Here is a 15,048-nt window from a genome sequence, read left to right as displayed (position 1 = left end):
ATTACGACTATGTGCTTAAGGATAAATATCTTACGTATCCACAATGAATTGTTTAGCTGACTGATGCGAAAATGATAATTTAAAGTTGCTATTCATCTGACAATATACACACGTCTTTCTCACTAAAGAAATTCACTAGAAGCGATCAGTTCTTGTCTTAGCCACGTTAATTAGAGGCAGTCGGTACTGTAACGACAATTTTCGCGTCGATAATTCCATCGCGGCCGCGAGTATTTCCGACATCGGCCGGGAAGAAAAGAAGAATCACTAGCTGCCGTGAATCAAAACGACAGCTACAAAAGGCAAGACAAAGTGCCTTCTCGCCGTGAGAGAACCAAATTCGCGTGCGAATCGCGCGGATGTTTCCGTCGACGTCTCCGATGAGAAAGCAGGGCGGTGAGAGGGGGTGGGGGGGGGAGGGAGAGACGGGTTGAGTAGACAAGAGAGAGAGAGAGAAAGAAATAGAGAGAAAGAGCGAGATAAAAGGAATCGCGAAAGAGAGCCGCGGGGGAAAGGCGGGAGGGGCGAGAGGCGAGAGGCGAGAGAGCGAAATGGCTCTCGACTGCCGCTACCAGACAAAGAAGCCCGTCAAGCACGATGATGGACGCCTTCATGAACGACCCTACGGAGCCCCGTACATCACTTTTATTACCGCCGTCCTCATTTTCATATTTCATATTTACATTTCTAGACCGCCGTAAATCAGCGAATTTATGGGTAATTAGGCCTTTGTGCCGTGTGGAAGCCCGCACCGAATCCGCCGAGGGCTCGGGAGCTTATCGAACGATACGGAGAGCCGACGGCGGCTTATACCGCGGTGGTGAGGGCGGACTTTTCCCTTTCGCACACCCCCCACGGCATCGCCGACAGGGCGGCTCGTTTCTTACCACCGCGCGGAGAAACGGGCGGAATGACTTTTCCCGACGAGTTTCCGTACGGGGGGCACTCGTGTGCCCCCGCTTTCTCTCTCTCTCTCTCTTTCTCTCTCTTGCCGTCTCTCTAAAGAGATTTCCGAAGTTCGCGAGGGAGGGGGGGCAGGTGGACTTCGAAGTTTCCGCGAGTAATAAAAATCTAGGGCAGATTGGAAGGATTGTTCAATTTTATTTACCGCGATGTCCGCCGCGGAAACGTGTTAAAACTTTTACATTTTCTTCGTTAAAGTGTCTCGTATCGCGCTTACCCCGCGGCCTCGCGATAATGTACCTCGAAAAGCCGCTGGCGGCGAATTGTTCCGCGAATTGATCGTGCATCGGAGATTAGGCTCGTTAGATTTTATTCTCCAAATTCGCTTAATAAGACGAAACAGTAAACAAACGGTGTCAACAAACTTGAATGAAAAATCTGCGATTTAACGCATAAAATGAATTAACGAAGTCCATAAACTTCTAGACAGATCTCTTTTCTGATGATTGCTAAACGAAGCAAATACCGATTATTATTATTAATATTTATTAATATTTTACAAAAAAGTTTCGATTTCTTTGGAAAGTTATATTTTAGGTAGCACATTGCTTTGAATAATCAACGATCGCGAGTGAAACATTAATTTTCGCGGGTCGTGCTTATCTTATGTATTTGCAACAGCGGACCGGATCCTATGACAGCTTCAAGGAAGGCGTCGGAAGTTCACGTCGATGAACGGGAGCTATTTCGAGTTCCTCAGCGTTGTTCGAGGAGAAGGCAGTGACGCTAGTAGCGAGCTACGAGCCGTTGAGCGTATTACGGCCTCATAAAGGTCTCCGTTAATATTTAATAGTGCGTTTTAATGGTGCACGCAGGTGCGAGTACATCGTGTCGTCTACTTTCCGCCCTCCTCGTGCATCCTAAGTATCTGTTAATGACGGCTTACAACGAAATGGCGAAGTTCCCTTCCTTCGGCTGTTCTTCCTAGCCCTATCCGGTTCGCTACATTGATGCGAGAGCTTCCCGCCGCGATTGTTAGTGTTATGTGTTAATGGTGCTTCTTAAATTATGATTTTACGGCTTCAACGAGAATCGTTTCGCTGCAGAGACGGCGGCCTTCATTTTTCAAACCCTCTTTTGCATCTGATCTGTTTTTACTATTTTATATAAACAGCATAGAACCATTCTCAATTTAAATGATAGTAAACGAAGTCAAATTCTAGGATTGTTAAATGTTTAAAAAATAATTGCGTTATTTAGGGTATATTTCACAGGCAGTGTTATCAACTACTGCATTTAAACATTTGATAAAAAAACAAAGACAGCAAAAAAATAATTAAGATCGTTATATTTCAACAGTTAATGATTAATGTACATGTCAATATAGCATTAATCATTAAATGTCTTAAAATATTGCAAACGTTATGTCCATTTGCGCCTTTATTTATGAATCGCACGGAGCGAACCTTCATAACATATTTATTATATCCAAATGACGCTTTTAATTGCCAAATATTGATCAATATTGATAACTGCATGTAACAATACATCAGCATCAGGACATTCGCATTTATCGAATGCAAATTATTTGATTCGTGTTGCAATATTCGGCAAACCGTCTCTAAACATTTGTTGAATGTTTATCTGGTGCATTAGCAGCTTACAGTGCATATCTAAATGCGACCAGTCGCCCAATACTTGTCAAGCCGAGATAGGTAATGCATCGTATAGATCATATGACGCGTATGACAATGTAATAATTCATATCAACGTGATAATTCCACAATTGGATGTGACAAAGGCAAAATTTGTTAAATAAACATGATATATTTATATTTGTCTCGCGTATATTTGATAAATAAATGTGCCGTTTAGAAAAAGCTAAATCCCTTGCGTGTGACACGTAACTTAAAAAATTTTACTATATTTGAAGCTTTTTGTTGATATAAAATTTCGTTACCATACAGTGATAACATCTACGTTAGCCTCAGTAATACTTATGTAAAACAAAGTATATAATAAATTATTATGTCACGGTTATTTAATTCCTCACAATTCTTTGTCAAATGAGCGCGAAGATTGAAAACACGGAAAGGGCAATCTCGTTGCGTTGACCGTGGCTGCAAGAGATTAAATGCGGATCATTTGCGCCGGTGCAGTGGTGGAACATTTGACGAATGGCCGTGTCGTCCGGGGCCGGCTTAAATCAAGTGTATCAACGTCTCGTAGCCGTCAATGCCTTGGATAGGCTATCGGCCGAACAAACGCGTTGTCGCGGCGTAATTCCGCGTCCAGCGCGAGTGAATTATACGCGTGATTGTCGCACGATACAATACGCAACGAATGCGTGATGAACGATCGGCATGGCGACCGTGCGCGCTTCAAGCCGCCTCGACGCCTTCGCGTTCCGAACAGATTCGATACGCGCGGCTCTCCGATTAGCTCGCCGGCCACGCTCGTTTTCCCGCCTGACGTATTTGCCCGCCCGCGAAGAATAACAATCAATTGTTCCCCCGTGCCTTTATCGCCGTCTTATATTTATTATATCGCGCGGCGTCTCTCGGCCGCGATATATTTCATCGATCGACGTTCGCATATACGAGCTGCGCGTTAAAAAGCCGCCTGGTTAATTCAAAATCGCTTGTCCCCGTCGCCCGTTTAATTACCCGAGCGAACTAATCTCGTCGTTTCTGCCAATCTTTCTTTCGGTAATTTACGACTGATACTCCGCGATGACGAGTATACACGCGGTCGCGATGGAGCGAGCTCTAACGACCGTTTCGAAACGATTAACGGTCGATTTCTTTTCCTCCTTTTCCGTGACTGCGTGCACGTGTGTACGTGCTATTTTTCGTGCGTATGCGTGTGCGCGTGACACGGGTACGAGACGAATCGTGGAAGCCGGTGCTCGGTCCGCTTCATATCTTAATGAGACCCGTTTGTCGTTTAAAGTTTGCCCGCTCCGTAGGGTGGCAGAAGCGTGCAAATCAAAACGGCGATTCTCTCCCTAAACCCTTTAATTAGCAGTCATAAATTGTAGCAATACAAGTTGATAATGCCTCGCCTGGTTAATTTATGCCTTCGAATTACGCTCGCTGAACGGATCCCAAAGTTTTGCATAATCGTCCTTACTCCATCGCGATAGTGCCTTTCTATTAAACAACTTTCCGCGCGAAAGACGACTCCTGACTCTTTATGCATGATGGGTCTGATGTAATCAATGATATATCGCACATTTATATAATTTATGCAGTGTGATACGAATCGCAAAATGTTCCGGAGTTATTGAGCTTCCCTCCATTTATCGATTCGGCGGTTGTTCCTTGCTAAGATTGAACGGGTGTCCTATTCTTTTTAATAACTTTTTCATGTTTTTAACTTTCAAAATTTTTTAATAATTTAGATTTAAGTTAAAATTATTTAAACAACAAATTTCACTAAAAATAAGAAGAATTTATTATTTATTCGTGAAATTCAGTTTACTAAAAGCTCTTCATTGTCACACACACAATTATTTAATACTCTATTAATAAATCATCGAGGCTCTATGTTATTAAGAATTGATTTCTTAATAACAATTTCTTAGTTCAGAGAAAGTGTGTCATAAAAAGGCTGCGGATACTTAATGAATTATTAAAATTCTATGAAAAATTAAAGTAAAGTTTAATATGAACAGGGAAATGTGTTTAGAAATATATATGTTCAGATTATATGATTTTTGATAATTAATTTGCGACTATTCCAGTTGATACAGTTATTTCTTATAATATATTTCTCGTTGAAGCGCTGCGAGTTATAAATTAATTATTAATTATTAGAAGGATCAAATCGCATAAAGATGCATTCCTAAGGAGTGGACGTAATGTGCGTATATTTACTTTAGTACCCACCTGTTGCAGTAACCTAGTTTCTTACGTACACCCACCGGAAACTTTTTAAACTTCCCAAGGATCCCCTTAAATTCCCGACCCTTACATGACGTTTAAGAATGCGCAATTAACTAGGTACGCAGTTGTAAAAGGGAGACATTCCTCACGCGTCTTTCTTTCTTTTTCTCGTTTTGCAAAGTAAGAAATAAATGAAAGGTATAGTGCAAAACATTTTATATTTATTTTTTAATTCTATCTATTTTGAATTAGGTCAGGCCGCGTGGTTTTCGTAAATGCAGGGAAATCAATAATCTTTTCTAATCATACCCGTCGAACATCAATAATTAAATTCAGTCTCATATCTGCACTTAGCAAGCGATATCATCGATCGTATCCTTGTGTTATACATGGTTTCTGAATTATGTACCAAGATGTCGCGACGATGCAGCCGATGCAGCCGATGCTGCATCGTCGCAAAAATAAGAGAAAAGAATAAGCGTCATATACTGTAAACACATTAATCGACAGTTCGAGATTGTAAAATTTTGAGTTACCTATACGCTGCTTTCGCATTTATTACGTAGAAGCTGCCTGGTACTTTAATCATTTCGTATATCACGTATGATCATTTCTAGTTTCGACTTTAAGGATAATTGAGACACGAGTTCTGTAGAATATCGAAAGAGTCTTATGTATAAATCTCAGAAAAGCAATGATCGTTTTTCAATCTGAGAGACGAATGATTGGGAGGGAATTTTCCTATAAACTACATATGTTGTACAAAAAGCATGAAGTATTATGTTTAGAATCAAATAAAGAATTATATATTTTTTTTTATTAATTAATATTTATATTAATTAATATACGAAGCATAATAATAAATCTGATAAGAAAAGTTGATATCTTGAGATTTCGAGAAACATTTACTATTCATATTTATATACTACTAAGTTCATTAATTACTAGTGTGATAATTTAATTCACTCAGAGTGCTAATACGCTTGCAGTCGATTTCGCGAGATATATCGCGTGACAAAACTACAGAAGACGTTAAAGGAACGTGTTTTTCCGCTCGCGAGGCGCCAATTAACTGCGTTACGCGCAACCTATTACCCCCGTCACACGAACTATTCCCCTTCGCGCATTTGCACGGCGTGGTTGGAATAACCCGGCGCATAAAAAAGCGCGAGGCGGGAGAGTATGGCCAAGTGGTACGGTAGTACATACCCCCTTCTCGAAGTGGAAACGTCGGGCCCTGATCGAACCCACGGCCTGCATTTGCATACAATCGCCCTTGCATTCGATCTCGCGCACTCCGGCCGCGTGCATACGCCCTCCTCCTCTCCCACTTCTTCCTCCATTTTTACTTCCTTCTTCTCTTTCCCTCTTAATGGCAGGGCAACGCGCACGCTAATTCATTGTATATTTAATATCCAGGCATCTGCGCGCAGCGCGCCACCGCGCCGGTGTGGTTGTTTTTGCTCGACGAGGCACGAAAAGGAGAAAATGCGTCGCGGCACATCGAGCCAGAGGGAAAGGGCGAATTGGGAGAGTTGAAGAGGGAGAGAAGGGTTGAGCAGTAGGGAAGGGACGACGGGGGGGGGGTGAGGCAGAGAGAGAGAGAGAGAGAGAGAGAGGGGAAGAGAGACAATCGCGGACATGGCGCGACGCGTCATTGCACGTGCACGTGCATTGATACCGATATTTATGCCCGCCAGTTAATCATGTCAAAGTCGTTTGATTTGTCGTTGGCTTTTATGGAGGGGAATTAAAACGTTCATTTCGCCACAGACACTCGCCAACAGTGACTGTCCTGCTGGTGCCGCTACTGGCCCTATGAGTTATTCTGTCGGCAGCCTTCAGGCCGAACGGCAGGGATGAGCTTTTTGTAAAATTAGCGTGCCTCGTTTACGCCGGAGAATTTGCATTTTTAACGCGAGCCACAGCTCGCCGCCCACGGCCGACCTTTTTTACCCGCCACTGCAAAATCGTCAAATCGGACACGCTGTTGATGTATGAATAGCTAATCTGTATTCCCCCGTGATTTCAATTGACCACACGATATCCCGAACTTCGTATTTACGCGGAATGTTTTCTACAGCGAAATGATAACGAGGTCCGGATATTTCTAACCGAGTATAAAATACGAATAATGTTTTACATGCTTAAAATAGGAATCCACATGGAAAATTTAGTTATCTCGTTTCTAGTGTCCATCAATATCGGTGAATAGTTTATCTGCATCGATACGCGAGAACGTATTAGAGAGTTTTTTTTGGAGTTTCCACGGGAGAGAAACATACGTTGTAGCTTTACTCAATCCATTTTTTGCGCGGCAAAGTTCTTTCTCCTTGTCTGAAAAAAGATCGAGCGAAGAGAAACGCTTTGATGAAAAGCTCACGTACGAGCAGTATCGTTGCATGGACCTTGTAATATACATAAAGCTTTATTGCCTGCCATCCGTGGAAACTTCGCTGATTGTATTGCAGGACGATAACCGTATCTGTCGCTCCCGCAATTCTCGAAGCGTACTTGATCCATCCCCGTCTTTGACTCTTCCACTTTTATCCTTTTTTCTCGCCCGCTTCTCTATTCCACCGGCATGCCACCGCGAGACTGCGATTTGTAATTTGATGTTACGATAAAGATAGTATACTCTATGAAATTTATACACATTCGCCGTGTAACACAATTTTATTTTATTTCTACTAAAATGTGCTCCATTTTCAGGAATTGTAAAATTGTCAGTTTGCAAGCCTGTAATTTTGTTGCTTCAGATTTCTACAATTATGATAACCGTGTTAACATAGAATAAATAAGAATATCATAATAGAGATATTTTCATTTTAGTCAGAAGTCATGCTAACAATAAGTCGATGCTAGAGAGAAAGAGAGAGAGAGAGAGAGAGAGAGAGAGAGAGAGAGAGAGAGAGAGAGAGAGAGAGAGAGAGAGAGAGAGAGAGAGAGAGAGAGAGAGAGAGAGAGAGAGAGAGAGAGAGAGAGAGAGAGAGAGAGAGAGAGAGAGAGAGAGAGAGAGAGAGAGAGAGAGTTTGCGAAGCCCGAACCTTCTTATTCCCTCCGGTTCGGAACAGGAGTTGAAGCTACCCGACTAATTAATTGACGTCCCTAGCCTTTGTAGACGAGATGTCAGGTACTAAAGACGGATGCCGCGAGGCTCGCGTTTGTGTCTGCTTTCGTGTTTACTGCCTTTGTCTTATAGATCATACTCTCACTGTAAGCATATCTGGAGCTTATCTCGCAGAAACTAAAGACTAATCTCACCGATTCTCCTTTCGATATCCTTGATCAGATGATCTCTATGAAAAATTTCCAATAAATTATATTTTTGGTACACGCAGAAATACATGTTATGTTGATTCTGTCACGGACAAAAGAATTATTTTGCGTTTGTATATCGAAACTTAATTTTATTAAAATTGTGTCAGTTTCAATGTATTCTCATAATTTGTATTTAGAACGTGTGTGTAACCAAAATAATTTTAAAACAATTTTAAAATAATTCTATGAAGTCCATATATCAGAGAAAATTTTGAGATATTATATGAAGCCATAGGATAAAGTGATGTAACTCAGTTATACAGGCAATTTGGTGATAATTGCATTTGCGACTATGGGCGCATGGTCTGTAATCTATTTATTATCGTCGTTTCAAAACTCATCTTTCAACGTAATATGTATTATATCATCGATATAATATATATTTTGATGTTCAGTACATTCATTTCATTCGTTAATGAGGTTAAAATTCTATCTCTTTTCCATGAATATATATAATTTAAGATTTACCAAACTTTGACATAACAGAAAATGAAAAATACAAGTTTATAATAACGTCGATTTCTTTTAATCATTTTGGGAAACAATAAAAATTCACACGGTAATTGAGTCCCTCCCTTGAAGTTGAGGAAAGAGGGCGTGAACACGCACTACTGTAGATTGTTGAGTGATTGATTTCGCAGATGCTGACACCTTAAAAAAAAAATCATATTAGCGCGTAAAAAACTGGGGGATAGAGAGAATTGTCATTCCTCCGGATCGACGAAATGGCGCATCTGCCAGGCAAGTATCTGGCGAAGGAAGAAGATCGACGCCGCGCCGCGAATTCTCACGACGTGGACAAAGTCGGTCGATGGGCAGCGGCGAGGTGGGTCCCTGGTGGATCGACAGGCGTCCATCAAGGTAGTCGGCGATATGTAAGGCCGAAAGAAGGGGGCGGAGTAAGAAGGCGAAATAACGGTGAAGGAGAGAAAGAGGAAATGAGAGGAAACCTGACGAGCTGCCTCGGTCTCTTTTCTCACCCCCTGTGGGACCGGTCCGCAGCGAGCGAAGGTGTAGAGCGCGGAAGAAAGAGAGAGAAAGAATCAAATCGGACGTACTCGGGGGTAGGAGAAAGTGAGCGAGATGGACGGAAGGAAGCAAAGCGAGACACGGCGACGGAGACGGAGACGGAGAAGGAGAAGGAGCGGAGGCGGTGGAGGCAGCAGCATAGCAGCTTCTATCACGTCGGGCGAACGGGCGGACAGCTCGGAGGCGATTTGTCTTTCATTTCGGGCTAATTTATTGCGCCCAGGCAGCTCTCTTTCTCCCTTTCCCTCTGCCCTCTTTCTTCCACGGTCGAAAACCCCCCCTCCCCCGCCGTCTTCTCTTGTGCCCCTTTGCGCCTCTTCGTCTCTCTAGCGCTATTCTCGACTCCGCACCATTCAGCCACGCCCCACCCAACTAATGTCCCACATAAAACTTGGTATCAGCGATCCTCAAACGGGGATTTACAATCCCTTCAAGCGCCGCTGTCACGATAAATCCTCCGGGGCGACGTCGATATATCTCGCGCGCGAATACTTCTGTCCCTAATGGATACCCCCTTGGTACATACAACCCGACGAGCCCGGAGTCGAAACCAGTCCGGAACCTCTCCGTATATCCGAGCGACTGCAACCACCCCTCGGGCTCCTCCGGTCATTCCCCGCTGTCGTTCTCCGTTCTATCCGTCGAGATTCGACGGATGCGGATGCGGTCTAACGATCCTTTTCTCTCGTTTGCTTCCCCGCTTCCGCCGTGACGCAATAAACACGCAACGTCGCGTTTTTGGCAATGTATCAGGCAACAACGACCTACTCCGGTATTATTTATCTATCGCGATATCCGAAACTTACAAAGTGTTCACTTCTACCCCTCTAAGAGCATAGGTTTGCATTAATGCTATTAATAAAGGACCGAGATAGTCATGTAGAAAAATTATTATTTATCTTGGATATGAATGAAAGTAAGAATTAATTCCTACAAAATGATTTCTTTGGCCCGTTCATTAATTATTAAATTAAACTGCATCATAAAAATTATGTGGATATTATTGAAATAATTTTCGTGTTTATGTACATTAGCAATCAATGTAGCTTTATAATCTTCTTCGTTTTGAAAACATTAAAAATATTTTTTATACCATTTGTGTAAATTAAAGAATATGTAAAAATTCGCATGTATAATACTACATGTTGGCGACAGAAATTTCTCTTAAAAGAATTCTTTGGACTCTTACGCATTGATAAAGATATTATAAATACACTTTTATAAGTTTCATCTGTTAATGTTCACGTACTGAAGTCCGACTATTTGCGCGTACATAGGACGTCGTTTCCTTGAATTAAAAATCGAGCAATTAAATCCACCTTGCACCCAGCTTGAATACGTGGGCGGTGCGCTGGGAACGCACACGACGCATTCGAGCGGTCTCATTCTGAAAGTGATAACGCGCAAGTAAGGAAGATATCGTACGTTATCGCCATTTGCACGATAGGATATTCCGCGTACGGTAGAAAAAAGAAGTGAGCGCGCGCGTGCGGAAAGACCTACGCGGAAAACGCATTATCTCCGGTTATAACGCCGCCCTATTAGGATATACCCGTCGTCGACAGTTAATAAGGGTAAGAGCGCGCGTTCGCGCAATTAAGAGCGGTAATAAGCGCCTTAAGGCCAATAAGATGTTACCCTAATGGAACTAGCTAACAACGCGCCGGTCCAATTATCCGCGCGCGCATTAAAATGCGTGTAAAGAAGCGATGCGAAGTCTTAACGTCGCGCATATGACCGCCGATCGTACCCCGATCTCCGATTATGAGGTCCCAACCTTGGACGACATTTCCCGCGCCCTTTCGTTGCCGCGCGGTTCACGCGATCCTCAAGGTATCTCGAATTCATACGCGCGTAAGCACCTCTAATCCCACGACGATAACGTTCGTTTATGGATTCCCGATTCGCTTAACGAGTAAACACCTTCGTCGACCGGACCGGAAAGTCGGTAGAATCTATGCGAGTTCGCTGCAGGTTTCGCGTTTTCCCTCTCTTCCTCTTTCCCATACCGAGCAAAACGACTCGCCTTCTTTTCTTCTTACTTTGTCGTCGAACGACGGTGGTATGAATATGGAGCAGCGTTGCTTCGTAATGCCACCCCGTTGTTTCGCAGCCGCGTTCTTAACCGATGCAGGTGGTGGCGAGACGACGAGGGTAGACGCTGAGGGGTCGCAGGACGGCGGGGTCGGACAGCGGAGGGCGTACGGCGGTTGGTACGGTGGCGAATGTAGAGAGAGAGAGAGAGTGAGAAAGAGGGATGGAGGAAGAGAGACACCGAGACGAGAGAGAGAGAGAGAGAGCCCGCGGCTTCTTGTCGGAGGCTTTCGGCATAAGTCCTCGTTATGATTCAACACGCCTTAAGCCGGTCTTCACGGGCCGCGGCCACCCTCTTGCCCGTCGCCACCGCTGCTCCCTCTCGCTACTCCGCTAATTCCCCCGCAAGTTCCGCATCCTCCTCGCGTCTATTCCCAAAGCACGACGTCAAGGAATATTACGCGCTTTACCGTTTATACTAGAGGCAATGTGCCTCGTGTACATTCAGGCCGCGACGTAGCGAGGATCACGGAGTTAGCGGGGAACATTTCGCGAATGCCGCTGGCATTAACTTATCGCACGAATTGTAATGTGGGATCGTGGTAGACTGGCCGCGATTCCCGATGTCTGCCATCGAGAGCATCAGGTTATCGATACTCGCTGCAAAGATCATGGTAGGATGGTTTGCCCATTACACCCTGTTGCCATAATGCCTAGATTCTAGAATATATAAGATATTCAAATATTTTAAATATTGATTTGAAAGAGATCGAAAGTAAAAGATTTTTAAATAGATGTTTGAAAAGTGTATCATTGATCTTTATTTCCATTTTTTCACTAAATGTGCGGTAAAAATATAAGACATTAAGTCAATTAATACAGCTAATGTAAAAAATTTGATGTCTTATTAACACAAGAAGGCATATATAGTTATTCTTAGAATTAATTACTAAAAATATTCTCTATAAATAAATTAAAGAAAAATGTATTTATTTATTATATTATATATTTAATGATAAATTTAACGTGTAACTTTATGCACGTTTCTGGTTTAAGGATAAAATATTAATATTTCCAATAATAATACATAATATTCGTTAATGAAAGAAAATCAAAATTTTTGACATGTAATACTATTTGCAAATATTATGTTTTGTTTTTGTACTACGAATAACTATTAACACTTTAATGAAGAAGAGAAGGAAGAGAAGAGGAAAGCAGAGATTTATACGTCGAGAAATACAAGTGCAATGGTTTAACCGTCACAACCGTATAAATTTATATCCTGCTAGAACTTTATAAAAATCGCAGGTGTGGACGGATGTTGAAAAAGTTTAGACAGCCAGAACGTTTGTGAGAGATGTATAAATTTTGGAACATGTAACATTTTTTACATGCTCGACTGAATAACGTTTTTTTCATTAGGCCGCATTTTAATCTCGCAATTGTCTAGTACCCCAATGTGATATTTCCTTTCTTTAATTACTCTAAATTTCCAAACATTGACGTTGTCAAAAAATAAATGTTAAAAATTATAGTTAAATTTTCATATCGCGCTCTACAAAAAATTTGTTAAATTCCGTATTGTTACATTAGATTAAGCGATGTTCAGATTTACAAATATTTCTTGTATAAATTGGTTGCTTTAAAATTATCTTTGCTACATCGGGAGTAACTATCGTTTTTCACCGTATCACAGCAAAAATGTATCAGTCGCGACTGCTGCAAATAAAACCGAATTGGATCTCTCAACGGCTTCTCAGCAAATTTCCGAGAAGAACGATTTTCACGCTTTAGTGCACGATTCCAGCGAAACCACTTATCTGATTGAGTCTCGCTTTTGTGAGAGTCTTTACCTCGTTAGTTGCGATTGGTCGAGCCGTTTGGACGCTATACAGAAATTTTGATATGTACAACATTGTGCGCAGACCAAGCAATATTACACGGCGTATGGAAAATGTAAACGGCATAATATTACCTTTTATTTTTACATTTTATTACTGATGATTAAAAGTACTATAATATCATTATTATTCCCGCATCATTATTTTACCCCGTGATATTTTAACGAGCGCTTTTATTAAAAACGTCAAGAATTTATTTTATTTTATACATCACTGAAACGCGGTTATAAACGTGAAAAAAATATGTATAATTCTGAACGGAACGATTTTTCAATCGTTTGAAATCGCGCGCACGCATACACACACGCACGGGTAAGTTTTATCGTGAACACAAAAGCTCGACCGAATATTAATTTAATCGATCGCGGAATCATGCGTGGCATAATCGCTGTGACCAAAAACTCGATATCCCGAGTTGCAAACGTATGGTAGGCGATAGCCGCCCTTCTTCCGTCCTTTGGTAGGGGGTAATAGGCGCAGGGCGCCTAACGAAGCGTGCGGTGTTGGTCACCGGTTTACCCCGGCCACCCCTTCGCGCACAGGGCGCGCCGGTAGCGGCCGTAACAATTATTAACCTGATTGTAATTGCACCTGATCATATACGCGGAATAACGCATGGGATGGTGTGTGTGTGTGTGTGTGTGTGTGTGTGTGTGTGTTGCGGGGAGGGAAAGCGGATGCGCCGATAGAGAATGTACCGATGAATTCGGGACTTGCGTTAGGCGAAAAGAGAGAGGTTACATGAGACAGAGAGGGTATCATTAGAACGAGGGATGAAGCAAGAAGGATAGAAAAAGAGGAGAGGAAGAGAGAGAGAGACATAGAAACAGTAGTTGTGTCGAAGGGTTGGCATTTGTGAGGTGGGCTGCGTTTAATCCTGTCGCGGATTCGGGTCTCGGGATTTGGACACTGGGATGTACACTAAAGAGAGAAAGAGAGGGTGAGAGTTAGAGAGAGAGAGAGAGAAAGAGCGCGTGCAAGGGGAGAGGGAGGCTAACGCGTGAGGGAGCGGAGAGGATCTAGGAAGAGAGAACGAGACAGATAGTGGGACGAACTGGGAGCTCGCGTGCAACAAATCAATTCACCCTCTCGCTCGTTCGCTCGCGCACGCCGCGAATAGGCCCGAGCAACGCGCGTTAGCACGCGATGCACCAGCAGTCTGTGTTGCACCGCATTCGCTCGCAGTTACACTCGCGGCCCGAGCGTTGCGGTGCGAGCGAGCTAGCGTTGTTTTACCGTAAGGGGTTAATTGCATTGCCAATAACAGATAATGCAACAATCAATGATTTAGGGGAGGAGAGGAGGGAAAGGGCAAGGGGGATGGTCGCTCAGCGCGAAGGGACCGCCGGGGTGATAGGGAGGGTACCCTGTCGCCCTCCCACTTCATCGGTTAGGTAGTCCGGCATGGCCTATACGTGCAATGATGTTTGCAACGGCGCCTCCACCCTCTAATTTAAACAGTCCCAGCAGGCTCGCGGCAGATTATCCTAACAATAATTGGTCGCGCTTCCTAAACCGTCCGGGTGTCGAGCACGCAGCTGGAGAACGCGCGATTAGGCGGTGAGAAAATTGGGCGCGGAATAGCTGCGTGACAATTCGAAATCCGAAGAAGCGACTGCTTTGGTGCGAGAGAGACATTTGTATTAAATAACTCGTGCCAATCTAATCATACGATTAGCGTAGCAACTGAGTAATATTCACTTTACAGATTTTTAACCGTGAACATTCATTACAGTTAATCATTATAGTCATAAAATATCATTCTTGCGCTGATAATATTGTAGTCTATATGATGACGCCTTCTCGGAATCTTCTTGAAATACTAAAAAATTTTAGCAGAACGCGTTAATAAACATCCAATAAATTCAATTTATAGGAAAATTAATAAAAATTTATCCTGTGTTATAATGTAGTAAGACCATTATGACCACGAGGATAGGACATTGTTATAGCTTCAACTGTAAGTTTAT

The sequence above is a fragment of the Temnothorax nylanderi genome, unplaced genomic scaffold (genome assembly GCF_030848795.1).
Source record: "Temnothorax nylanderi isolate EJ_2023f unplaced genomic scaffold, tnyl_v1.0 TNYL_tig0058_pilon, whole genome shotgun sequence".
Classification (NCBI taxonomy): Eukaryota; Metazoa; Arthropoda; class Insecta; order Hymenoptera; family Formicidae; genus Temnothorax; species Temnothorax nylanderi.
This window is presented reverse-complemented; position numbering follows the sequence as displayed.